Genomic DNA, 26,344 nt, shown 5'->3' with positions numbered 1-26,344 from the left:
CAGAACTGCGTGTGTGTGTGTGTGTGTGTGTGTGCGTGCGTGCGCTAGTCGCTTTGGAAGTTGAATGTCCCCTTATATTTCAGATCAGAATTAGAAACTGGACTTAATCAAAGATCAGTGTAATAATAGTCCTCAGAACCCATCGCTACCAATGAGCTGACGGGATACTCGGGAGATTGAGCGTGCTCAAATTGTTTTGTGGGTGTTTGTTTCACTTAGCCCTTTGCAGAGTTCATCCAGAGTTCCCAAGCCCTCTTCTCAGAGCCTCCCCCCAGGAACCGAAGGTGTGTGGACATGGGCCCTGGAGTGAAAGTGAGAAAGTAGAAAGGGGAATAAATGATGGATATGGAGTTTGCAGGGAGGGGAAGGAATAGGTCTTCCGGTTTGTTTGCCTTTGATTCTGGTAAAAGCACATTGGATTACCCTCTTAAATGTTTAGTGCATGGTGTAGAGTCATTAACTCCAGAACAACTACAGGAACAAGGCTGTCCAGCAGATCCCTGAGGCCTGTTTATCTCGTATAAATAGAACTCATGGACACAGTGTTGTGCCCAAGTCGCGAAATCTCCCAATGACCACCAGGGAGCCGATATCCGATGCAAAAGCGAAAGAGTTTTTATTACCAAGCTGGAGCTGGGGCTCCCACCGATACCGACGCAGCAGCTATAGGGAGGAGCCCTGAGCTCTGGGTTACATTGCCTATATAGGTTATTATCTCGGGAAAAATTCGAAAAACAGGAGTATCCAGGTCTGATTGGTCACCTTCTGGTGAAGGGTTAGGTGTTGAGTTCTGATTGGTTCTCCTTTCCCGGGCTTGATTCGAATTTCCCGGGCTGGCCAAGGGTTCTGATTGGTTCGCAGGTGGTGGGGTGAGGTCAGGGGATTTCCAAAGGCTCTTTTCCCGGAAACTTACAAAATGGAGTAGCTTTGATGCTTCAACAGCACCGCGTTCCCCAGTCCCAGCAACCATCATTCTGCTCACGATCCCTAAAGGCCTGACTGTTTTAGTCATTCTGTGTGAGCAGAGCCATTCAGTACTTGTTTTCCTATGTCTGACATCTCGCTTGGCATGATGGTCTACAGGCTCTTCCGTATTGTCATTCATCTTTTATTGTATGTAAATACCATACTTTTTTATTCATTCATCCATTTATGGACATTTATTCTATTTCCAATTCCTGGATGCTGTGAATAGTGTTGCAACAAACATAAGAGATATCTCTTTGAGATCACGACTTCAATTCTTTTGGATAAATATTCAGAAGTGGGATTGCTGGGTTCCATGGTGGTCCTATTCCTGTTTGAGGCGCCTCCATCCTGTTTTCCGCACGGCTGCACCCACAGTGCACTAGTGCCAAAATGCACAAGGTGGATTTTTTTTAATAACAGCCATTCTGACAGGTGTGTAGTGGTGTCTCGCTGTGGTTTTAACTTGCGTTTCCCTGAGGATTAGTGAATCTGGGCACTTCTGCATGTGCCTGCTGGCCCTCTGGGTGTTTTTTTGGAGAAATGTCTCTTCGACGCATTTGCCTGTTTTTCCTTTTTGCTTCGTTTCTGTTTTACTGGGTCTTGGTTGGGGTCTTAGTTGGCTCAGTTGCCCCAGAGCATGTGGGATCTCAGTCCCCGAACTTGTGTCTTCTGCATTGGAAGGAGGATTCCTAAGCACTGGACCGTCAGGGAAGTCCCCATTTGCCCATCTTTTGGTTGGAGTCTTTAGCTTTTTTTTTCAGTCTTCAGCGTTTTTTTCCTGTTGAGTTGTAGGCTTTCCTTGTATACTTTGGATGTGGCCGCTTCATTGGGAACATCTTGCAAACATTTTCTCCTCCTTGGTAGGTGGTCCTTATTTCCCGATAGCTCCCCTTACTGAGCAGACATGCGGGCTGATGCCGTCTCACTTGCCTGCTGTTTCGTTGCTGAGTATTGTTAAAATGTCCACACCATGCAAAACGAGCTGAAGGTTCAATACAACCTCTTTTAAAATCCCAACGGCATTTTCTACAGAAATAGAAAAACCAATCCTAAAACTCACATTCAGCCAAAAGATCCCCCAGATGACCAAAACAGTCTTGAGAAAGGACCCCACACTTCCTGATTCAAAACTATATTACAAAGTTCTAGTCATTTAAAGAGTGTGGCCCTGATGTAATTCCCATGGGACAGAATCAAGTCCAGGAATAACCCACCCACATATATACTGTCAATGGATTTTCAACAGGGGCAAGAAGAATGTGCAACAGGGAAAGATGGTCCCTCCGATAAGTGGTGTGGGGAAAACCGGATGCCCCGGCGTGAAAGGGTAAACTCCGACGCCTGTCCTACACTGTGTGCAAAGTCAGGGCAGCATGGAGGAAAGGCTTAAATGTAGGGCTTGAAAATGTAGGACTTCTAGAAGAAAAAGAGGGTTAAGGCTCCATGGCATTGGCCTTGGCCGTGATTTCTGAGAGCAGCTTTGCTTTGCTAAAGCCCAGGGCGCGCGTCTGACCTCGGATGACTCCTGAAGGCGTTCCCTCCATCCTGCTGGCCCTTCTTCCTCCCGGGAAAGTGCTCAGATGGCGCCAGGGAGGAGGAGGGGGAGGAGGAGGAGGAGGACAGAATTTCACTCTGTGCGAAAGGGTCCATTTGTTCTTCCTTGAGAATTCCTGAAACCCTCCCTGGAGCGCTGAGCAGCAAACACGGCTGCTGCTGCGAGGTGGGAGGGGAGGGTGGGGAGACGGGAAATGCGATGAATTATAAGCGCTGTCTCTGAGGGGACATTGACGGGAATGCCTCGACCCACGCACAGAAAAGCCTGCCTTTGTGGAGGAGCTTCTCCGCGGACAGCAGCACGCGGTCTGCCCGTTGCAGGGGGACACGTGGTCCGGCAGGCCTGGCACGGTCCTGGGTTACACCCGCCGTCTGGCCACCCCGGGCACGTGTGCCCCACACAAGATGCCCTGGCTGTGCCACCCTGTGGATAGGGTCACGCAGAGGAAAGGTTTGAGACGCTCCTGCCTTGAGCCCAGAGGGAAAATGACTCAGGCGTTTCTAGGTTGTGGGGGCTTCGCTGGGAGGCCCGTGGGAAACGGAAGCAGAGAAAACCCATGGAACTTATGTGCCCAGCATGGCTTGCAGGGACCTGACGGGCAGCCGGCATGTCCACGTTGCAGGAGATCCCAGCCGCCTTTAGAGGGTCCTCCAGACTGGGGCAGGGGAGGCAGCCTGAAAGGGGCAGCTTGGCCCCAGTGTGGGTGTCACCCTTCCATGGCAAGGGTTGCTCTTTTCCTTTGCATCGGGGCTGGCGGTTGAGGTCCAAGGAAGCTCGTGAGGCTAAGAGCCCACACGCACTGGGCCAGGCAGGCCAGCACGCTGACCTCGTAAGGCCCACCCAGGACGAGCTGAGGCTTGCTCCTGGTGCCCCCGGATTGCGGGTTTCTTAAGGAATGCCAGGCCCGCCCTGGAGCTTGGGGGCAGCTGGGCGGTCCAGCCACACCCTTCCCGCCCCTGCTTGTCCCCTCACCTCATCACTAACTAGCCACCAGCCTCTCTCTCCACACCTTCCCTCCCTCTTCTCCTGGAGTTGATGACCTTAGTGAGACAGCATCTCCAGAAAAAAAAAATGCGTTGCTGCAGAAATATCAATACAAAGGAAAAAAATCGCATACCATCTACGCGCAAAAAAGCACTTCAGTATTAATCACAAAGCTCTAATGTTTTAGTTTCGTAAAAAATAAACCTTCAAATGGAGATATTTGTAATGAACCATATCCTTACTCTTAAAATTTTAAAAAGAATCATCTAAATGGGAATAATGGCAGTTCAGTAAGCAGCAGAAGCAGTCTTTATTGGAGAACTGGTCTCTTCTCCTGAGTAACTCTTTTTCCTCCATTTGTTTTTAAAGGCGTGTTTCCTCTTGCCTCTTAAATAGCTTGTTTCAGGAGCAGCAACAGAGTTTACTTGCATTTCAGGTGACTTTTATGTCGAAGTGTCTTGGCCACTCATGGTTCCTTTTGACTTATCGTGGCTCAGTTACAGGCACCTGCTGGGAAGCCAGAACGAGATTTTCTGTGTTTACCCTCCCAGGTAACTCTGCTCTTGAATTCCTTGCTGCTGTGCCTGGGGGTTGCCATCTTTTGAAATAAACTGGCTCTGAGGGGGAAAGTCTGTCTGGATCCGTCTCTCCGACGATACTCCCTCCTGGCTGGCCTCCTTCCCTCTAGCAGGAAGCGTCAGGGCCCCGGGCGAGCCTCGTGCGGCGGTCGGATGGCAGAGTGCTCGTGATGCCTGCGGTCTTGCTACACCTGGTTGTCAGATGGACGGTGCCCGGCAGAGAGCACACTGCTCAGGGGACTTTGAATTCAAGGGTGGAAGTTGTGAGCCTGGCTTCCCACGAGGTGTGACTCCAGTCCCCTCCGTCCCGACAGTGCGTCCTGGAACCTGCTCCTCTGGTTCACACTCGGGCTTCAGAGGAGTGCTGCTGGGCCCTGCCCAGCCTGCGGTCGCCCTCCGCTGAGCTCAGGTGTCACTGCTGCCCAGACTCAGCACGGTTAGTATCACAGCGCCTCTGACTGTGTGTTCGTCTGCGGATCCAGTCTCCACTTGAATTCCTAGCACAATGGGGAGATCAGTGCCTAAGGAGGCACCTCATTTTCATGGCATGTGACTGACATGGTTCACAGGCAGTGATCGCTTCTGTTCCTGGGGCTCAGCTGCTTGAGAGCTGGGACTGTAAATGTAGGTGTGCAGGGACGGATGTGAGGTAGTCTTAGGACATAAAAGCACAGAGATGCCCATCCCATAACACCCTGCAGTGTTGTACATGTGGTTCTGTTTTCAACCAATACTTAATAAGCAGTTTCTTCTGCAGTGACCGTCAGGTTTACTTGATGAATAATAGGTCCATCTTTATTTCCCTGTGAGTTAGGCACCCCTACCCTGTCTAATGAACAGACATAAAGAGAAGCATAATTCAAACAAGCATATTTTGGCCTCATTTGTAGCATGAAGTGACTACTTTCTAAGCAGGAATCCCTCCATTTGTACATTAAAAGGAAAACCAGTCTCCATCCTTAGTTCAGGTCTTATAGTCAGTCCAGTCTTGGCTGCTTGACCTCAACACCGTGTGAAGTGTGGGAGGGAAGATCTGACTTTGGAATGATGGTTCACTGAGCTCAAGTTCACATGATCTGGGTCCTCGCTGACTCCTCCCGAATTCTTGCTGAGATGAAACCATTCTCAGTATGCAGTGGGTTTCCTATCCTGGAGCCTGCCCAGACTCAGAGGCAGCAGGTCCCTTTGTGAGGACATGGGCTTTCCAAGCTTGGTCAGATGGCCTGAAGGGGCCAGTGGCCAGGGTCCCTTGTGAGCCAGTGCACTGGTCTCCCAACCCTGTCTTCACCTGTGGCTGGAGGTTTGCTACTAACCTGATGCTTCGCACTGAGACCTGGAGCTAGCTGACAGGATGCGACTGTGTCTTCACCTTCAGCCCACAGCCCACATTTCAAGCAGCCCGTCCTCTGCCCCTGAGGGGACCCCGTGCAAGCTGCCTTCTCCCCCTCATGCCCTCCTGTGAGCCCACCCGCAGCAGCTGCCCAGGAAGCCTGGTTCCTTCCATGGGTCTCCTCCCTACAGCACCCCTGCCACCTTTTTGCTTCTGTGTTTGAAAACCCGTCTGTCTCCTGACAAGCCTGGAGGAGGGTGGTGTCCAGCTCCTGCCAGAGGCTGGCTTGCCTCCTGGGCTTTCTCCCCAGGAGAGGGTCCTGGTGGACACTGTAGGCCCACTTCCTCGTAGGCATGCCATGTGCCCTCCCTGGAAGGCTCTGCCCTCTTAAGCACCGTCTCGGTGGGTCTAACAGAAGACATGCCGATGCCCAGGTCCAGCACATCGTGGGTGAGTGGGGTCCGCACCCACTCTGTGTGAGCTCGTTGCTCCAACGCTCTGGGGGAGAGGAAGCCCCCTCACTTCTGTGACTCCTGGGCTCCAGGAGAGCGCCCTAAGGTCTCCCACTCTCCACCGAGCTCCTGGTAGACAGCAGGTCTCTCCCACCCTCGCTGGGGCCCTGACCCAGGCTCCTCCCTGCCCTCAGGGCTAGGTCAGGGGATGGACCCAGCGCCCAGGACACCCTCCCTCATGTGTAGGGTCCTGCACTGCCCCCGCCGCTTCTGGGAACCCTGCCCAGCAATAAGCATCAGCTCCACTTCCTTCATCTTGCCTCTTGTGACTTAGGGTCTTTCCCATGTGCAGGACTTGTGAGCGACGCTGGGACACATAACGCAGAGGAACGTGCTGCTTGTAGCTGATATCCAGAGCAAAGAAGACGCTCTGCCCTCCTCCCTGCTGACCCACACCTGTGTTCCTCACGAGTTCTCCTGCCCTGAAAGTTCTTCTTGATTTGCTTACAGGCTTGAGGTTAATAGAAGAAGAGTCAGGCAGGCAGAATACTTTGTTGGGTATTAGTCAATACACCCAATTCAGGGAGAGCAGGTTTTCTTGTGACACCCCAACGCAGAGCTGCTTTGTATCCTTTGAACTACAAACATAAGCTTCACTCCGCGACTTGAGTGCAGGGTGCCTGTGGCTCAGTGTGGTGCCGGGCTGGGCCCACGTCCAGCCATGCGTGTCCACCTGTCTGCTCAGGGCTCTGTGCTGCGCCCTGGCCGCAGGCGCCCGCCCTCCGCCTGCACTGGCAGTGTTTTGGATCTCCTCGGGCTCTCTGAGAATCACACTTTTTTGTGTGTCAAGCACTGCTGCAGTGAAAGCTAGAGGGCTTTGCACAGACACTGTTTACGCATTCTGGGAGAGTGGCATCGCTGTCCTTTCCAGAGCGGGGTGCGTGGGATTGTCTGGCCCAAGGGTGACCCTGCGGCGGGGCTGGCTGTGCACCCTCACATCCGACTCCTGGGGGCTTGTCACACCAGCAGCGAGTGCACTGTGGTCCCCAGGCACAGGCCGGGGTGCCGAGCCTTGGAGACCCTGGCCCAGGCACCTTGTCTTAGAAGGACAGCTTCCTCCCTGCTCCATTAGTGACCGCATCATCTCGTGTGGTCATCTTCCAGACTTTGAGGTGAGCTTGCTTAGGGCAAGGACACAGAGTCCTCCTCCTAGCGTGGTGCCTGACTCACATGCCCCAGAGTCCCCATTTCAACTCTCAGCTGGATTAAATCTGCTAAATCACTGTCTCGGGACTTCCTGTGTCAAGTCCAACATGAAAATCATGGGCTGGTTGCTCACTGTCCTAATCCAAGAGAAGGGCCTGGCAATCCACTCCAGTATTCTTGCCTGGAGAATTCTGTGGACAGAGGAGCATGGCGGGATACAGGCCCTGGGGTCACGGGATACAGCCCCTGGGGTCGCGGGATACCAGTCGTACAGGACTGAGCACACTCAACGTGAAGGGGCTTAGACCACGGATCGCCGGCTTCACCGTCAAGAATGGAGGTGCCACTCCGCAGACTGCAGCTGACACCCAAGGACACGACCCCTCTCTTTCCGATTCTTGATCGTTCTCGCTCCCCGTCGATTCCGGGCCTTGCCCATGGCTTTGAGGTTTACTTATCCGGGTCATCCGGAAGCAAAAATAGAAATTGCATGCAATTGTATTTTTACCAGGCCCTTTCCTTATATTTGCACATTGATTTTCATAATAGACCCATAAAGTCAGTGGGGCAGGTGTTTTTACCATTAATATTTTTTCTTTTTCTTGTGTCCCTAAGAGATAAGCCAGTTGAGTGGTGACGTTCACACTGCTAGAAAGTTGCAGAATTCAGTTCACACGTGGGAGGCTTCAGCTCCGTGATTTTAAGCCTTTCCTTTGAGCCAGCGTTCTCAGCCTCGGCTGCTCAGAAGGGTTACCTGGGGAGCCTTAAAAATACTGACACCCAGGCTTCCCTGCACGCGGGTCTCTGCAGGTGGAAGTCACTGTGTCTACAAGCTCCTGGGTGGTCCTACATGCGTGCAGGGCTGAGGACCATGTTGGTTCCCAACTTGCCTGTCAGAGGACGAGCGTGGGAGAAAGGCAGTCACTTGTGTGAATGGGCACAGGGTCAGCTAACAGGACTCCAGCGGGCTGGCCAGGCTCTGGAGCCTCCTGGTTGTATGTGCTTGTTGTGAGGAGAGTCCCTTCCTCCACGGTTACCTTCACACCCAATGTGTGGGGGCTCCGCGTCCCCAGCTGGTCTCTGCCCCCGGCCTCTGCCCCCGGCCTCTGGGCCTCAGGAATGCTGTTCTGTTGGGGCTGGATGCGAGCTGGGTGACTCGGAGGGAGAGAGCAGGGCTCAGGGACAAGGTGAAGGCTCTCGTCTTAGCAGTGAGGAGCGTGGTGCTTGACGGGGATTCAGGAGCAAGCAGAGGTGGCAGCACTCAGGCCCGGAATCCCGGCCCCCCGATGCACAAGCAGCATAACTGTGCAGCTGGCTCCGCCACACTCATGCACGACGCCGTGATCGTGGGCTGCCAAGCTGGTGTCAGAGCATAAGCGTCCTGACTCCCACTGGGGTCCTAAGCCTGGCTCGGGGCGGTCTTCCCCAGGGAGCAGATTCCCTTTCACCGCACACCCTGCCTTCTTTCCCCCTCCTGGGACCCACCTCTGGGCCCCTGACGGCATTGGGCTTTGGGGACAGGGGCTCTGCAGGCGATTAATTGGGTCTACATCTAAATCTCATTCTTTTGTCTCCTAAGATGCTAAGAAAGGCACATCATTTCTCAGCTACCACATGCTTTAAAGTACCGGTCGTGTGCCCATACCACCTAGCGAGGATTGCAGTTCTGGGCCACGCAGCCTGCTTTCACTCTGCTGGCAGCACCACTGGGTTGGATTTACATGGCAGAGCGTCTGGCGATGAGACAAGGGGCCTTCTCATCCGAGCCTTGCAAAAAGACGGCCGTGGAAGTGAGCACAGCGGTTAGCTGCTTGTCAGGACTGATTTCTTGTTTTTGCCGTAGGTTGTCACGTTTCATATTCACTTCTCACAGTCCAACTTTTCTGTAAGGTATATGTGGGAATTAGCTCACTAAACGAAACTAGTCTGGCCTGGAAAAAACATATTAAGCAAATAGTGTACTTTGAAAGACTGAGAGTATGGATCACTATACTACTCCCAGACTCGAACGGTGAGGGGAAATACAGTAAGCCTGAAAATGACGTGCATAAATCCCCAGTAGATAAGAAGCACATTTAGGCCACAATGCAGAAAAGCTCCAACCTCTCCGCCCCAAGAGCTAGCACGCGTTCTCGTGAGCCAGCAGCAGCACCGACCGGGGTTTCCTCAGTGAAGGGACAAGCCACCCTCACAGTGAAACTCGGCCTCCAGGGGACGATTCTGTCTGCAGACAAGCGTCCCCACTACCACTTCCGAAGGGCGCCCTCTCAAGACAAGGAAACTCTACCTGCCTCTGCCATCAAGAGCCCTGGAAGCCTGCAGGGAAGCAAGAGGATGAGCCCAGGCTTATATCACAATGCAGAACGGCTTTTAAAGTGTGATGACCGGGGCTTCCCTGGGAGTCCAGTGGCTGAAACTCAGTGCTTCCAATGCAGGGGGGCGCAGCTTCGACCCCTGGTGGGAAAGTCAGATCACTTTACACACAACTGTGATTATCTTACACTTTTTGGATCATGGCGAACGCAAGGGAATTCCAGGAAAACATCTATTTCTGCTTCATTGACTGTGAGAAAAAACTTTTTGTGATTAATTTTGAGATAAGAGCTACGAATTTTAAGAAGATACACAGCTAACATTCCTGAGGCCCTCCCACGTGCATTAAGTTGACCTGTAGCAAGAATGCCTTCCCTCTGAGCACTTGTATTTGGCTCAACTCTGATAAAAAATCCAAGAGGCAGCTCATTGTAAAATGCCTTAGAAGTGAGACCCTGGATCAGCCCTGTCCAACAGGAATATAATGTGAGCCACAAAATCACGTATTTTGTAATGTCACCTTTTCCTGCAAATATTAAATGCAATAAAGATAGAGGGAATTAATTTTAACACTATATTTGTCTCACCTATAATATCATATCAGTAGGTAGTCACTATATATTTATAAACATGGTATTTTACTTTCTTTTTTTTGAACCACCATTAAGTCTGGTGTTTTGGGTTCGTCGCACCTTAGAGGGACCGAGGTTAGCACCCCGCCGCCCACATGGCTCGTTTCTGCCACACTGGACATAAGGGCTGTGGATGATCCAGATAACAAGCAAACTTCCGTCACATCTTTCCTAGGACTTGGCTGTGTCTAGATGGTGATGGTTTTATTTTTTAAAAGTGACCTCTAATTGCACTGAGGACTTTGTGTGGTATTGAGCACGTGCTGAGGACCTAGAATGCCGGGGTTCAAATCCAGGTCTGCTATTCACAGACTAGTGACCTTAGGCCAGCATCTGTGTGTCTCACTTTATCTCTGTACAATCAATATTAAGATGCACCTACCTGGCTGTGGGCTTCCCTGATGGCTCAGAGGTAAAGAATCCGCCTACTGATGCAGGAGCCGTGGGTTCCATCCCTGGGTCGAAAAGATACCCTGGAGAATGAAATGGCAGTCTGCTCCAGTATTCTTGCCTGGAGAAGTCCATGGACAGAGGGGCCTGTGAGTTACACTCTGGGTTGCAAAGAGTCAGACAGGACCGAGCCGCGAGAGTGCACATGCGCCTTGCCGTGAGGGTTAAAGGCAGCAACGCATGCTCATTATTTACCCCACGTGTGCCCGCTCAGTCACTCAGTCGCGTCCGACTCTTTGTGACCCCACAGACTGTAGCCCGCCAGGCTCCTCTGTCCATGGGATTTCCTAGACGCAAATATTGGAACGGGCTGCCATTTCCTTCAAATCTGAGTCCCCTGCATTGCCAGGCAGGTTCTCTACCACTGTGTCAGCTGGGAAGCCACTTAGCACATAGTAAGTCTCCATTTATAGGTTATTATGAGTATACCTTTTCTTTCCCCAGAAATGAATCATAGCACATCAGAAAATGAGGTCTATCTAATGATAGACCATGTAAAAATGATGTCTGTTTGGGGAAGGCTGTAGAGAGGTGCCATTGTGTACTCTACGTGAGCCATCTGCCTAGCAGAGTTCCTGCGGGCAGGCCTTCAGTTCTTCCATCACTGAGTTTCAAGGTTAAACTTGCAAAGTTAGCCAGGTTATTAAAGTTTTAGTTACATTGTTGTTACTATTTCCATAGTACATTGTTTCTCTTCTGTTTAAAAGTGGTAATGTTGTAGAAATAACCTCAATCTTATGTGTTTAAAGCCTATGAAATAATTATTAACTAACAAGTATTTATATAAATTTAAAGACTGATTTCCCTGACTTTCTGATGACTAAAGCTTAGTTGCAGAGAAAAGGAATCTTACAAATTATCAAATCTTCCAGCCGCATTTTACAAATGAGAAGGTCACTCTGTGCTTTTGAAATCTGTTATTTTTCCATCCACAGTAATTAGATTACATATATTTTTAGATAGCTGTTGTTGGTCAGTCACTAAATTGTATAGCCCGCCAGGCTCCTCTGTCCATGGGATTCTCCAGGCAAGAACACTGGAGTGGGTTGCTATTCCAAGGATCTTCCTGACCCAGAATTTGAACCTGGATCTTCTGCAGGGCAGGCAGATTATTTACCACTGAGCCCCAGGGAAGCCCGTATTTTTAGATAAACTTAACAACAGATTGGGACTGGCCTATGCTAGTGAACATTCAGCATTTGTATAAACCTTGAGTCGAGTTAGACGTAACTGCATTAGAGCCGGGGTGCTGGCCGCGTGGGATTTAACAAAACGTGTAAAAGATAACAGGCTTACGTAGAGTCTATTCCGCTTCTGCCCATGTTTTCAAACTCAATACTCTGTTTTGATAAACCTAAAGTCACGTAAGCTTCTTTAGACTTACTGAGTTTTTAAAAGGGAAAAGTAATTGACTAAAGCCAAATCAAAGCAGGAGCGACTTTAGATAAAATAGACGTGGTCGCTGGGCTCCTGCCCCGTTTCCGGGGTGGCCCTGCCTGCTCCACCCAGGGGCCACTTAAGCCATTAGGACATTACTCCTGACTCACAGCAGGCGAGCTGGTCTCACCCGGGCACAAACTAGATTTCCCGTCATTTCCAAAGCGAGATCCCAAGGCCTGAAATCCTCTTAAGTGTCTTCTAATGGGTTCTCTGTTTTCTTTTTCCCGTTTATTAGAAATCATCAGAAACTTGAGATCTGAATCACTTCCACTAAAAGCATACATATATTTCCTCTGATCTTGAGTGGTCCAAAATGGTCCCCGCATTTTAATAGCAATGATATTGTCTTAGAAGGGTCGTCAGTTCTATCTGCAAAAGAGGATGCTTCTGCTTGTGAGCCAAAGCATGTTCACAGTTGCCGAAAGTCTTATTTTAAAATACAGAGGAACTCAGGGTCAGTGCGTTAGAGGGGCTGAGGGACTGCAGGGCAGCCTGGAGATGCAGAAAGAAGCCTCGTCAGGACTGGTCCTGAGTCCTAGCTGTGTGTCTCAGTGAGTTTCTTAGCATCTTGAGCAGATATGAGAACAGTGTTTCCTTCCTCTGAGGCAAGAATGAGACAGTGGGCCCCAAGTTATTTTATTGAAGTACAGTTGCCATGCAATGTTGTGTTAATTTCTGCTGTACAGCCAAGTGGCTGTTGTACGTATGTGTACACTCTTCTTTATACTCTTTTCCATTACAGTCTATCCAGGATATTGAATATAGGCCCCTGTGCTGCAGTGGAGCCTCGCTGTCTGTCCATTCAATAGATCGTGGCTTGCACATGCTAACCCCAGACTCCCAAACACAAGTCTGTTCCCTGTGTGTGTGGCTGTTTCTGTTTTGTAGAGAAGTTTATTTGTATCATGGTTTTTAGATTCTGTATGTAAGCAATATGGTATGATATTTGTCTTTCTCTGTCTTAGCTTACTTCACTCAGTTTGATAATCTCTAGGCCCATCCATGGAGAAGGCAATGGCAACCCACTCCAGTACTCTTGCCTGGAAAATCCCATGGATGGAGGAGTCTGGTAGGCTACAGTCCATGGGGTCGCAAAGTTGGGCACGACTGAGCGACTTCACTTTCCCTTTTCACTTTCATGCATTGGAGAAGGAAATGGCAACCCACTCCAGTGTTCTTGCCTGGAGAATCCCAGGGACGGGGGAGCCTGGTGGGCTGCCGTCTATGCGGTTGCAGAAAGTCAGACACGACTGAAGCGCCTTAGCAGCAGCAGCAGCAGCAGGCCCATCCACATTGCTGCAAATGGCCGTCTTCCATTCTTTTTACGGCTGAGTAGTATTCCATCGCATGTCTGATGGACATTTTCTTGTCCATTTGTCTGTCGATGGTGCTTAGATTGCTCATAAGCTGGGAACAGCGCTGCTGTGGACGCTAGGTGCATGAATCCCTTCCAGCTGGAGTTCTGTCTGGACGTGTATCCAGGAGGGGGTGGCAGGAACAGCACCCGGCTTCTGAGTTGGGTATTCCTTAGTGGGAGCTGTTTTCTGCATCATCCTTGATGTGGAGATTCTTACTTCCCTCACGGAGTGAGAAGTGTGGTCTGGACAGGTGTGTGAGACCCAGAGAGGGAGGGCATTCCAGGTAGACTGAAAAAATGCATGCCGAGTTGAGTGCGTAGAATTGCATGTCTCATATTCCCTCCCACGGAGCTGCTAAAATTAGGATGAATAAGGTTGGTGGTTAGAAAAAAATTTGAATTCATTTTCCAAAGGAATTCTTTTCCTTTTCTTCAATCACCCCATTTTCCACATAACCTAGAAAATAGGAAATACGAGAAACTTCCTGCCTTCCTCTTCTCATCTTTCTTTTTACTTTCTTTTTGTTTTTAAATGACTTCTGTTTAGAGTTTGTCCTGACGTGGCCCTGGGTGAGCAGTCTCACTCTGAGATCCTCACTTGACCCCCAGCACTGCTGTGTGTAAATCTCGGGCACACAGCCTGTAGCCCAGAGCCTTCTGGGGGTGAGTGGCTTGCACCTGCCCAGAGGGCTGTGTCCTGGCGTCTGAGCTCACCTCTGACTCATCCCCCTCTGCAGGAGGTCTCAGGACAGAGGCCGGAGACCTCAGGACTGACTCAAACTCCACACACCTGACCCTGTTCTTTAGTTTTTACTAAAGAACTGACTGCTGTCTCAAAATCACCACCCTCTTGAGGCCATACAGGAGGGCTGTGTGTCAGGGCTCAGGACGTTCCCGGGCACGACTGCGCGGCCTGCACTGATCCCCGGAGAGCAGGCTGTGTGTGGGGACGCCATCCAGGCTTGCTGCCACTAACCCGTCTCCTGTCCTCTCTCCTGCAGAGAAGCTCACGTTGGGGCCGAGGTGCACACAGCTGCCGCCCGGGCGTCCGTCTGACCCGCGTGGACGTCTGCAGAGTCCGCGAGCGCGGTAGGTGAGCACGGCTGGGCTGTGCTTTCTGGGGCTGTCGGGAGTCTTAGCTGGAAACAAGCAGAACGTGGGATGAAGTGATGCCTGGTGTCCAGTCGGGCCAACTGAGACAGGGTTCCTCGGTGTTCTTGCCATCTAGATGCCTCGGTTCACTCTCTTGCTTAGTTGATTAAATATGCACGTGTTTAATGGTCCATCAGCTCTGACCGGTTCTGATATCTTTACACTGACGAGAATCCCGTGTGTGATCCGGGCATTCCAGGAGCGAGCCCAGTGAAGCCAAGCAGACACTCACGGACAAGCGTGCTTAGATTTCCACACGGTGGTTCTCGCGCCTTCATTTTCCATTCCTGACGCTCACACGCGTGGTGTTTTATAGATTTGGGGCTGTTTCCACTCGGATTCTCTAATGAGGCCTCAGAGAAACTCCACAGACTAATCTGTGGGGTGCTGAGCGAGCCCGTGACCCAGGACCCACGGTCCTGACACCCCTGGTCTTGCAGGTGAGCAAGGGACTGGCTAGAGCTCGGGGGCAAAGGCGACGCTTTGTGAACTGTTCCTTTGCTAAGCTCCTCTTCACTGCTGACGTACATGAAAAGGCAGACTGAATACGTGTACACTCTCACACGTGAGGAGGCAGGGTGTTAATAAGATCGGTCGGCCCGCATCCTGTGTTGCTTTGTGTTGGGCCTCGGTGTAAACTCCTGACCTGTTGTTTGCGACCCTCGCAGCCCCCTTAAAAAGCAAAGACCATTACCCCCTTGTAACGTGAGGCTCCTGTGCCCAGGGAGGTGGACCCCCCAGCCTGGGGTCACACAGATTTCAGAGAATCCACCCAGCCCTTCGGGCCTCGATTTCCTTTTCCTGGGGTGACGTGTCCCAGGAGATCGCGTGTATCCCTTTCACCACTTGTCTTGAGACGTCACTTCATTGACCTTCAGCCTTTTCAGTGGGGAGCATTCCCTTGACCAGAGGGCAAGGGAGACCCCTGCCCTGTCCATGACCTTGAAGCATACTCAAGGCTTCTCTTTTTCTTTTGACCGTGAGTGGCTGGGTTGGGAAATGTGACTCTTACAAATAAGACAGACTCAGTCCCCATCAGGACTGTGAGGAATGAACCAATATTCTCTATTTACCAAATGACTTAATTGTTCAAACATTATACCTGTTTCAAAGCGTCATCTCTCTACTCTCTCTGATGTTTCTGAGGCACTGTCTTCCAAACATTGTCATTCCTACTAATACCGAACTGCCAGAGAAGGCGGTTTTTCAATTTTAGTTTTCTTCCCCTAGTTAGTATACACTCATGTAGAAAAATTAAAATGTTAGAATATATTGGTATGTAAAATAAAATCACCGAAAATACCAGAATTCAGAAATAATTACAACTAGTATCTTGGTTTAAAACCTTTGCAATTGTTTTCTCTGCATATGATTTTAAAGTAAGATGGCTCAAACCCTAGATTTTGTTCTTTACTCTTTTCTTGATGTATCACACGTATCTTTCTACTGTGTCTCAGCAAGTACATTTCCATAACACCATGTTTCTTGATTAATAGTATTCCACTTCATTCCTGTGCTGAAATATATCTAATTGTCTATTGTAATTTTATCAGTTGACTTTTTAAAATTTTGCGAAACTTTTACAAACAAGTTTTATAGCCAATATTTTACCTAAAATCTTTACAATGTTAATTATTTCCTTAATAGACATTCATAATACAAAACCTGGTCAAGAGATGTGTACACTTTAAGGCAGTTGAGGAGGACAGCACCTCTAAAATCCCCCTCCTTTTCCTGTCTTGTCACGTGACTGCCTTCCTCTGCGGTCCTAAATCAGTGCTTGAATGGTGCTAGATGACTTTATGAAATCACCTTTAAGAAAAAGTAACCTCACAGTATGATATTTAAGGTTTTGTTTCTATACATGGTCTGAATTCCGAAGAACTCAGTTCCAGATCCTACGTGTTCATTCTCCTCTACCTTGATTGACTGCTCATACGAAGGGCCCGCCGCTGTAGGACGTAAGGGAGACCCTGCTGCCTGGTGAATGGCCGGGCGGGGCCCCGGCTGAGGACTCCACGCGGCAGCAGCGGTGGGAAAGGGCCGCCTGCCAGGGCAGGAGGTGCACGAGATGTGGGTCTGATCCCGGGGTCGGGAAGACCCCCTGGGGGAGGAAGTGGCAGCCCACTCCAGCATTCTTGCCTGAAGAACCCCACGGACAGACGAGCCTGGCGGGCTACAGTCCATGGGGTCGCAGAGAGTCAGACACGCCTGAGCGTGCACACACACGCTCTCATTCTCAGCCGGCAGACACCGTGACCGCGAGGAGTTGTTTCCCCTAAGCTGCTAGCAGTGCTAAAGGCCCCCCTGAGCTTTTCCAGGCCCACATCATGAGAAAGAGCGGTGCCCCGCTCACTGCGCTCTTCTGCAGAGGGTGCGGAGTGGGCTCTTCTCAGCCCTTGGCGCCAGCCCTCGGAAGGCGCTTCCTCACTGCCCAGTTGACTATGTCCAGGACTGGGCGGCCGACTGCCCAGCAAGGTGCTGCTCCACTGTTGGAGGGTCTTAGTGGTCACAGTATTATTCGTGACACGTTGAGGTGAAGTTACCCTTTCATGTTTTGGACCTGTTGTTTCCAGCTTTACCTTCTGGAGAGATAAAGTTCAGTTCAGTCCAAAGATGCTGTTTAAGAATCTGCTATGGGCAGGAACTGCTCCAGCTACAAAGGACGAATTCCTGTTTCACGGGATAGTATTTTGAATGTTTGATGATAGTGACCGTATTTTCCTAAACAGACTCGTGAAACAACTGCCTCTTTCCAAGGTGGTTGAGTGTTCACTGCACCAAACCCGCTAAGTGTCTGTCAGGCAGCAGCTCTTGGCCTGGTTTCCTGGCCACACTCCTGGGCTCCCTGGGGAGCTGAGGACAGCTGTGCACCCCCACCTTCGTGAGGATTACCAAAGGTTTTGTTAAAAAGGAAACAAGAGTTGTTTCCCCTAAGCTGCTAGTAAGTGTGACGTGAGGACCCGGTGTGCTCTGCGCATCAAGCCCACCAGATAAGCCTGGGAGGACGCCCAAAATCCCGGGGCTCCGTCTGGCACCTGCCTCCTCCAGCAGGCCCCTCAGCCACCTAACCTGCAGGTGAAGGGCATTGTCACCTCTGCGGGGGCTCTGACCCCCAAACATGAGGTGCCTTCCACACTCAGGAAACTCCACTGCTGCTCAGACTGGGGTCTGGTTTCTGGAAGATTCCTCTCACGCAGGCCAAGTGCCTGCCATGCTGGGGCAGGCACTTCCGACAGCTCTCTGAGGTAGGAAGGGCGACTGTCCCCGTTTCAAAGGGGAGGATGCAGAAGGCAGGTGCTGGAGGCCTCCAGCATCAGCTGGACGGGGCAGCGCCCGGGCTGAGGGTGCTGCAGGTGGGGCGGAGAGAGGTCCCCATCCCAAACCCTGACTCCCAAGGAGCTCCTTGGCTGCCCGGGTGTCTAGAGATGAACACCCACACTCGGGGCGGCTTCCGTAAGCATAAATGCAGAAACCACAGAACGTTGAACCACAAGCACGTGAGCTGTGCTACAGTGTAAATGGTCTCCAATGAGTGTTTCTTTTTTGTGTTAACATTTTTAAACTTTGTTTATTTTTAACTGGAGAATGATTGCTTTACAGTATCGGGCTGGTTTCTGCCATACATGAGCGTGAGTCAGCCGCAGGCATACGGGCACCCCTCCCTCTGGAGCCTCCGTCCCACGCCGCCCCACCTCTTTAGGTCACCACCAAGCACTAGTGTGAGCCCCCTCCACCACCCAGCGAATCCCGCCAGCTGTCCACGCAGCATGCGGTAAAGTGTGCGCTTCAACGCTGCTTCCTCCATCTGTGCCCCCGCCCATTCCCTCAAGGTGTCCACAAGCCTGTACTCTCTGTCTGCGTTGCTATCACTGCCCTGTGAATAGGTTCATTGGTACCATCTTTCTAGATTCCATATGTATGTATGAATATACAGTACTTGTTTTTATCTTTCTGACTTGCTTCGGTCTGTGTAATAGGCTCTAGGTTCATCTACCTCGTTGGAACTGATTCAGATATATTCTTTTACAGCAGATTAATAATCCATTTGATGCGTGTACCATAACCTCTTTACTCGTCCATCGGTTGATGGGCATCTCGGCTGCTTCCGTGTCCTAAACCGTTGCAAACAGCCCTGCAGTGAGCTCTGGGGTCCGTCAGTTGCTGCTTTCAAGGCTGTCTCCCTTACATTCCCAAATCTGATACCATGTAATATCATTATCCTATGCTTAAAATCCTCTTTATATGAAGAGACTTAGAAAACTCATACTTTGTGTTTTGGTCCATGAGTATATATTAATCATTGTGAATATTTTATTACTTTTTAAGTTTTCTGGCTAACAATATTATCTTTTTACTTTTTCCCTCTTCTAACGGACATGAGTTTGAGCAAGCTCTGGGAGAGCTGGTGATGGACAGGGAAGCCTGGTGTGCTGCAGTCCATGGGGTCGCAGAGAGTCAGGCATGACTGAGCGACTGAACTGGATACTTATTTTTACCACATCTCATATCTTACCCCTTTCAAATTCCACAGTTTTCCCACATTAAAGCTTTCGTGTCATCTACGTCTTGTCCATCCTTGACTCTCTGCTGTGTGCTGGACTCTGACTCTTTAGTAAGTAAATCGTGGAAGTGCAGCCTTGTTACAGCTGTTTCTGAATATAAGGGAAGGGGAAGCTGTGCTCAGTGTCCACTTGTTTGATAATATGAACTAGAAATTCTCATAAGCACAGATAAGCGAGAGAGAGAAGCAATGAAGGCTTTCTCTCAGCTCAAAACTAAGCAGTCAACAAACATGGAGGGTAATTGCACCCACGGGGAAGCAGCCCAGCCTGGAGCCCGGTGCGGGGGTAGAGGCTGAAGGACAGCTTGTCTCCTCTGCCGTTCCCTCCTGCTCTCTGTCCTCCCTTCCTGGTCTCTGTCCTCCCGTCCTCCCCTCTGTCCTCCCCTCTTGCTCTCCGTCCTCCCCTCCTGCTCTCCATCCTCCCCTCCCCTCCGTCCTCCCCTCCTGCTCTCCGTCCTCCCCTCCATCCTCCCCTCCTGCTCTCCATCCTCCCCTCCTGCTCTCCCTCCTCCCGTCCTCCCCTCTGTCCTCCCCTCCTGCTCTCCGTCCTCCTCCTGCTCTCCGTCCTCCCCTCCATCCTCCCTTCCTGCTCTCCATCCTCCCCCTCCTGCTCTCCATCCTCCCCTCCGTCCTCCCCTCTGACTCTGTCCTCTGTGACTCTTGCCACTGGCATGCAGTTTTTGAAGACTAAAGAAGCCGTCTGCCAGGTGAATCCCCCATTGTGAGCCTCTCTGGAGAAGGCAATGGCAACCCACTCCAGTGTTCTTGCCTGGAAAACCCCATGGACGGAGGAGCCTGGAAGGCTGCACTCCATGGTGTTGTTGAGTGAGACACGACTGAGCGACTTCACTTTCCCTTTTCACTTTCATGCATTGGAGAAGGAAATGGCAACCCACTCCAGTGTTCTTGCCTGGAGAATCCCAGGGACGGGGGAGCCTGGTGGGCTGCCGTCTGTGGGGTCACATAGAGTCGGACATGACTCAAGCGACTTAGCAGCAGCAGCTGGTCATTTCACGTTTCTTTGAATCTGGGCGGTGGAGACCCTGCATGCCCCCCTGGGTCCCTGGTCTGGGCACAGGAGACAGAACTCCCTCTGTTCTGTGGTTTGGTGTGTTGCAAGAGTTAAGTCTTGACTTCTCCTGTATTTCAGGGTTACTTTTGAGAGGGACTATAGTCTCAAGTGTGAAGGAAAATAATTCCTGGTATATATATAAAAAAGCACACCTTATCATCACGAGGCAGAAGGAGAGAGAGATGGAGAAAGAGGAGGAAACAGAGAAGGAAGGGGGGGGAGGACAGAGGGGAGGACGGAGAGCAGGAGGGGGGAGGACGGAGCGCAGGGGGAGGATGGAGGGGAGGATGGAGAGCGGGGGGAGGATGGAGGGGAGGATGGAGAGCAGGGGAGGACAGAGAGCAGCGGGGGAGGACGGAGAGCAGGGGTGGAGAATGGAGAGCAGGGGGAGGATGCAGAGCAGGAGGGGAGGATGGAGGGGAGGACGGAGAGCAGGAGGGGGAGGATGGGGGAGGACGGAGAGCGGAGGGGAGGATGGAGGGGAAGACGGAGAGCGGAGGGGGAGGATGGAGGGGAGGACGGAGAGCGGGGAAGGACGGAGAGCACGGGGGAGGACGGAGGGGAGGACAGAGAGCAGGGTGTGCCCAAGCCATGTGCCTGAGTGACACCCAAGTCACAGTGACTTGAGAGTGAGGAGGAGAGGACTCAGAGGGGCCTGAGGGAGCTGCCCCCTGGTGAGTGGCCAGCACCGCTGGGAGCCCCCAAAGCTGGGCGAGGAGGAACCACGCAGGACGAGAGTGGGCCAAGCGATCAGAGGCAGTGAGGCCAGAATGCGGGTAGGGGGCACACCCAAGGCATCAGGCAGGCTCTGAGTAGGGTGTCCTTCCTTCTCCATGGCCTGCCCTCTGCATCCAGGTGACAGCACTCTGAACCTTAAATTTTCTCCACCTTATATGTGTCCCTTTACATGAAACACAGATATTAAGATACAGCCAGAAGAAAAACACATTTCATCCTATTAAAGATTGTGACCTCATACATTAACATTTAAAATCTGAACTATCTAAGCTATTTAAAATATCAGCTCTACAGTATTAAGGAATTCCTGGAAATCTCCCCGAGCTTGCTCAAACTCATATCCACTGAGTTGCTGATGCCATCCAACCATCTCATCCTCTGTTGTCCCCTTCTCCTCCTGCCCTCAATCTTTCCCAGTATCAGGGTCTTTTCTAATGAGTCAGCTCTTCACATCAGGTGGCCAAAATATTGGAGCTTCAGCTTCAGCATCAATCCTTCCAGTGAATATCCAGAGTTTATTTCCTTTAGGACTGACTGGTTGGATCTCCTTGCAGTCCAAGGGACTCTCAAGAGTCTTCTCCAACACCACAGTTCAAAAGGGTCAAATCTTCAGTGCTCAGCTTTCTTTATAGTCCAACCCTCACATCCATTCATGACTACTGGAAAAAAACACAGCTTTGACTAGACAGACCTTTGTCGGCAAGGTGACGTCTTTGCTTTTGAATATGCCACCTAGGTTTGTCGTACTTTTCCTTCTGAGGAGCAAGCCTGTTTCAATTTCATGGCTGCTATCACCGTCTACAGTGATTTTAGAGCCAAGAAAAGGAAGTCAGTCACTGTTTCCACTTTATCTATTTGTTGTGAAGTGATGGGACTGGATGCCATGGTCTTAGTTTTCTGAATGTTGAGTTCTAACCCAGCTTTTTCACTCTGGTCTTTCACTTTCATCAAGAGGCTCTTTGTTTCCTTTTTTGCTTTCTGCCATCAGAGTGGTATTATCTGCATATCTGAGGTCACTGATATTTCTCCCAGCAATCTTGATTTCAGCTTGTGATCCATCCAGCCTGGCACTTTTTGTGATGTGCTCTGCATATGAATTAAATAAGCAGACTGACAATATACAGTCCTGATGTACTCCTTTCCCAGTTTTGAACCTGTCCATTGTTCCATGTCTGGTTCTAACTGTTACTTCTTGGCATGCGTACAGATTTCTCAGGAGACAGGTAAGGTGGTCTGGTATTTCCATCTCTTTAAGAATTTTCCACAGTTTGTTGTGACCCACACAGTCAAGGACTTTAGCATAGTCAATGAAGCAGAAGTAGATTTTTTTTTTAACTCTCTTGCTTATTCCATGTTCCAGCTTGTACATCTGGAATTTCTCAGTTCATATACTGTTGAAGCCTGGCTTGAAGGATTTTGAACATTACCTACTAGCATCTGTAATGAGTGCAGCTGTATGAGAGTTTAAACATTCTTTGGCATTGCCTTTGTTTGAGATTGGAAAGAATACTGACCTTTTCCAGTCCAGTGGCCACTGCTGAGGTTTCCAAAGTTGCTGCTGTATTGAGTTCAGCACTTCAACAGCATCATCTTTGAAGGTTTGAAAGAGCTCAACTGAAGTTCCATCACCTCCTCTAGCTTTGTTTGTAGTGATGCTTCCTAAGGCCCCGTTGACTTCGCACTCCAGCATGTCCAGCTCTAGGTGAGTGATCACACCGTCACGGCTATCCAGGTCATTAAGACTTTTTGTAAAGCTCTTCTGTGTGTTCTTGCCACCTCTTCTTACTGCCTTCTGCCTCTGTTACATCCTTGCCATTTCTGTCCTTCATTGAGCCCCTCTTGGCATGAAATGTTCCCTTGGTATCTCTAATTTTCTTGAAGAGATCTCATCTTTCCCACCCTATCATTTTCCTCTATTTGTTTGCACTGATTGCTGAGGAAGGCTTTCTTATGTTTCTTTGCTACCCTCTGGAACCCTGCATTCAGTTGGGTGTATCTTTCCCTTTCTCCTTTGCCTTTCGCTTCACTTCTTTTCTCAGCTGCTTGTAAGAACAGCATGAATGCTATCATGGCTGTGCTTTAAAATAAATTTCTTCTATTTTAGAGGTGCATATTGAAGCATTTCTAGGCAAAACTGTGATTTCCGGAATTACTTTGCAAATAATATAGACTGATTATCAGATGGCTGTATGGATGGAACGTCATCAGCCAAATGACATTCTCATAACTGACTGATGGGGATGTGGGCTTATTATACTCTTCTGCATACTTTTGTATTGGTGTAACATTTTCCATATTAGAATGTTTCAGTGAACAGAAAGTGGAGCGGCATCCTGTATCACGCACCAACTTGTAGGGAATAAGCCCAACTTCCGACTTTTGGAAGCTGGGGCTAGAAGTTCTTTCTGCGCCTCAGTTTGGTTGGCTTTAGCCTGTGGGTGTTAATAGTGCGGCCCTTCACAGAGTCACCGTGGAGATGGCGCGAGCTGTGGTATGTAGCACGTTGCCCGTGTGCTGCATGTAAACCCTCCACGGGGGCCTCAGACACAGCGGAGCCCTCCACAGACTGTGGACCCTACCGCTGACGCTCACACAGGCACAACCTCTGTGTTCATTTTCCACCAAGAACTTCTTACATTGGTGATTGCTGTGTGGAAAAAGCCCTTCACTTTGAAAGCATTTTAGAATCAATAGTTATCTTTTCTTTTTAAAATCAAAACTTGAATCGATTTAGTAATTAGTGACTTCTGTGACTCGTAACATTGAATCTATTTTGAAAAGTATTTCAAGAAATGATATAAAAATGGGTTTAAAACTTGCTGGGAATATATTAACATAATTTTTTTTTTTCCTTCAGAGCAGGAGAGCTTAGATTAGTAGATTAGATTTAATTGCTTTTCATTTCTTTCTTTTTATTTGGTGCAAAGCATAAATAACTGCATTTTTTCTCTAAATACAGCTGTTGAAGGGCCACTCACGTTCTGTCCTTCCCTAACACCTGAGCTGCAGCCTCTGCAGTTGCGTGATCAATTGTACACGGCTCTTTTCCACAGTATTTAAATCCTGACCCAGAGCTGTGCCACAAAGGAGCTGGGGATTTGGACAGTTGCCTTTTCTGCAGAACCCGCGTTCACTGACACGGGTGGGAGGTGGGAGGGCTGTGGGATCGGCCGCTGCGTCACCCACTTCCTTTCCCTGCGTGCCGTCTGCTCTTCCCTTTCCTGCGCCTTGCAACTAACACCACCACCTGGGAAACTGGTTTTCATTTCATTGGTGAGAGATGGCAAAAGTGGTTTCCACAAGGTTGTCCTGCTTTGTACCCTCACTGTGCCTGGCGAGGAGGGAGGGAAAGAAGAGAGCAGACCGAGCTTTGGGGACAGCAGGTCAGGATTTAGCAGGTGAGCAGGAGCAGTGAGCGCTCGGTGCCACGTGCGAGAGCCAGGTCAGCTCTGGGGAGGGTGCGTGCATTCTGACGGCAGAGCTGGGAGGGCGTCCTGGGCATCTGGTGCCGAGAAAGGGAGCAGGCGTGAAAAGAGAGAGAAGTTGTGGGACACACACAGCATTCGCTGTGCACATCTGGAGAGAGGGCGAGGTTCCGCTTAGACCTGTTGGTCTAAAATAAATAAATACTGAACTGTGCCTCTCACACCCGCCGTGTGGGCCGCCCGCTCTCAGGTTCACTGCGCAAGCAGACCCCAGCGTCCGGAGCTGGGAGGGCAGGACCCTGTGCGGAGGACCCGTGGCAGTGGGCGACAGCGAACAGCACGCAGATGCTGGTGCCTCCTCGGTCCCCTTCTGTCCTCCCATCGCTCACCCTCATATTTGTGAAGTCACCTCCATGTGCAGTTGCCAAGGGATTTTTCAAATGAACTGACACGTTTGTGAAACCCAGGAGGCCTGCTTGACGCAGGCCCTAAGTAGACTGGTGCCAGACGGGCAGGTTGCCCGGCCTGCATGGTCATGCGGCTGGACAGGCAGGTCTGGGCTCTGGCTCGAGGGCCACGTGGGCAGGTGCCCCAGTTTTGCAGGCGGGCACCCTGCTCCAGGACCCGGCTCCGTGTGTTGAATGGTCTCACCTTCCTGGCTCCAATCGCAGACACCCTCCTGGAATGAAAAAGCTCATCCTCTTAAAAGGAAGCCGGAAGCAGGCGTGTCCTTGTGAGCTCCGGAGCACCTCCTGCGTGAGGGTTGCTGCCGCGTCCGCGCTCTCACAGCCCACAAACAACAGACGGCAGCTGGTCACCGGGCCCATGGCGGTGGGGAACGTGAGCTGCTGCGGGGAGAGGAGAGGTCAGCAGGGAGGGGCAGGAGAAGCCTCGTCTGAGAAGGTGCTGGAGGCTCTTCCCAGGCAGAGGGTCTTTCCTTCTCCAATGCATGAAAGTGAAAAGTGAAAGTGAAGTCACTCAGTCGTGTCTGACTCTTAGTGACCCCATGAACTGCAGCCCACCAGGCTCCTCCATCCATGGGATTTTCAAGGCAAGAGTGCTGGAGGAGGGTGCCATTGCCTTCTCTGAAGGGCAGCCAGAGAGCTCCTTCCCGGGAAGCAGGAGGGAGGAAGCCTGAGGTGTGGGGAGCACGCCGAGCCCTCGCAGGATCCGCTGATTTGAGGGTCCCAGGACTGCCCCCACTGTGCTGTGGGAATTGATCTTATGGGTGACAGAGAAGGAGAGCGCGTGTGAGTGGGGATCATGCCAGTACAGCTGAAACCAGAGCAGAGGGTGCCCAGCCACCCCGACTGTGTGGCCATGTAGACCCGGAAGAGGAGCATCTCTGTTTCCATGGCGACGCCGGCCTGGTGCAGGAAGTGCACTGGCCCCATGTCCCAGCCACGGGCCTGGCCCTGGCCTCAATGATGCCACCGCCCGGCAGGCTGGCCACTCTCCAGCACCGCAGCTGGACCCAGAGCAACACCTCTGGCTGGGGTCTGGTGCTCAGAGCATTTCGCAGACAGGACACAGTGCCCGTGGCCAGAGGGAGCACGCAGGGCAGAGCAGAGAAGTGGGTGGAGCCGAGAGGAGCGAGCTTCATGGGACGCCTGTGCCCCGGGGCTCTGGGTGGCCTCACCCAGACGGTGCTCCCGAACACGCAGGCCACGTACACACCCCACTGCATCTCGCACACACACGTGCAGACACATGCACACATACATGCACACGCACACACAGGCACGTGTGTGTTCACACACGCACACACAGGCACACACTGCTTTACGTCCTCTCCACATTCCCTTTCCCAACGGCCCCAGGTACTCAGGCCTCCCAGCGTCCACTCCTGGAGACGCCACCTCCAGTGCCCCCCCGGCCCCACCCTGCCCTCTCGCAGTCACTTCTCGCACCCCTGGGTCAGCGCTGACCTTGCTTCAGTGCACTGGCAGGACGACCTGCTTTCCTGCCCTGGCCGCCTCGTAGCCCAGGGCAGGACGGCGGCCCCCGATGGAGCCGGCCCAGCAGGAGCCCTGCCTGAGTCTGCCCACGACTCACGCTGGCTGCCTTTCATAAGGACGCATCCGTGATCTCTTCTGGCCTCATGGTGATGCGCTCTGTGGGCTTTGT

The 26,344-nt window shown here is 51.1% G+C and overlaps 1 protein-coding gene across 1 annotated transcript in view; it reads left to right on the top strand.

Annotated features, from left to right (window-relative positions):
- MYT1L (myelin transcription factor 1 like) overlaps nucleotides 1–26,344 on the top strand; it is a 394,605-nt gene that overhangs the window by 23,327 nt on the left and 344,934 nt on the right. Inside the window, exon 2 of the mRNA XM_069573812.1 lies at nucleotides 14,268–14,355. The gene's annotated coding sequence lies outside the window, so the exon portion shown is untranslated. The remainder of the gene's footprint in view (nucleotides 1–14,267; nucleotides 14,356–26,344) is intronic.

Source organism: Ovis canadensis, chromosome 2 (genome assembly GCF_042477335.2).
Source record: "Ovis canadensis isolate MfBH-ARS-UI-01 breed Bighorn chromosome 2, ARS-UI_OviCan_v2, whole genome shotgun sequence".
NCBI lineage: Eukaryota > Metazoa > Chordata > Mammalia > Artiodactyla > Bovidae > Ovis > Ovis canadensis.
The sequence above is the reverse complement of the archived record's forward strand: the minus strand, read 5'-3'. Positions and strand labels throughout refer to the sequence as shown.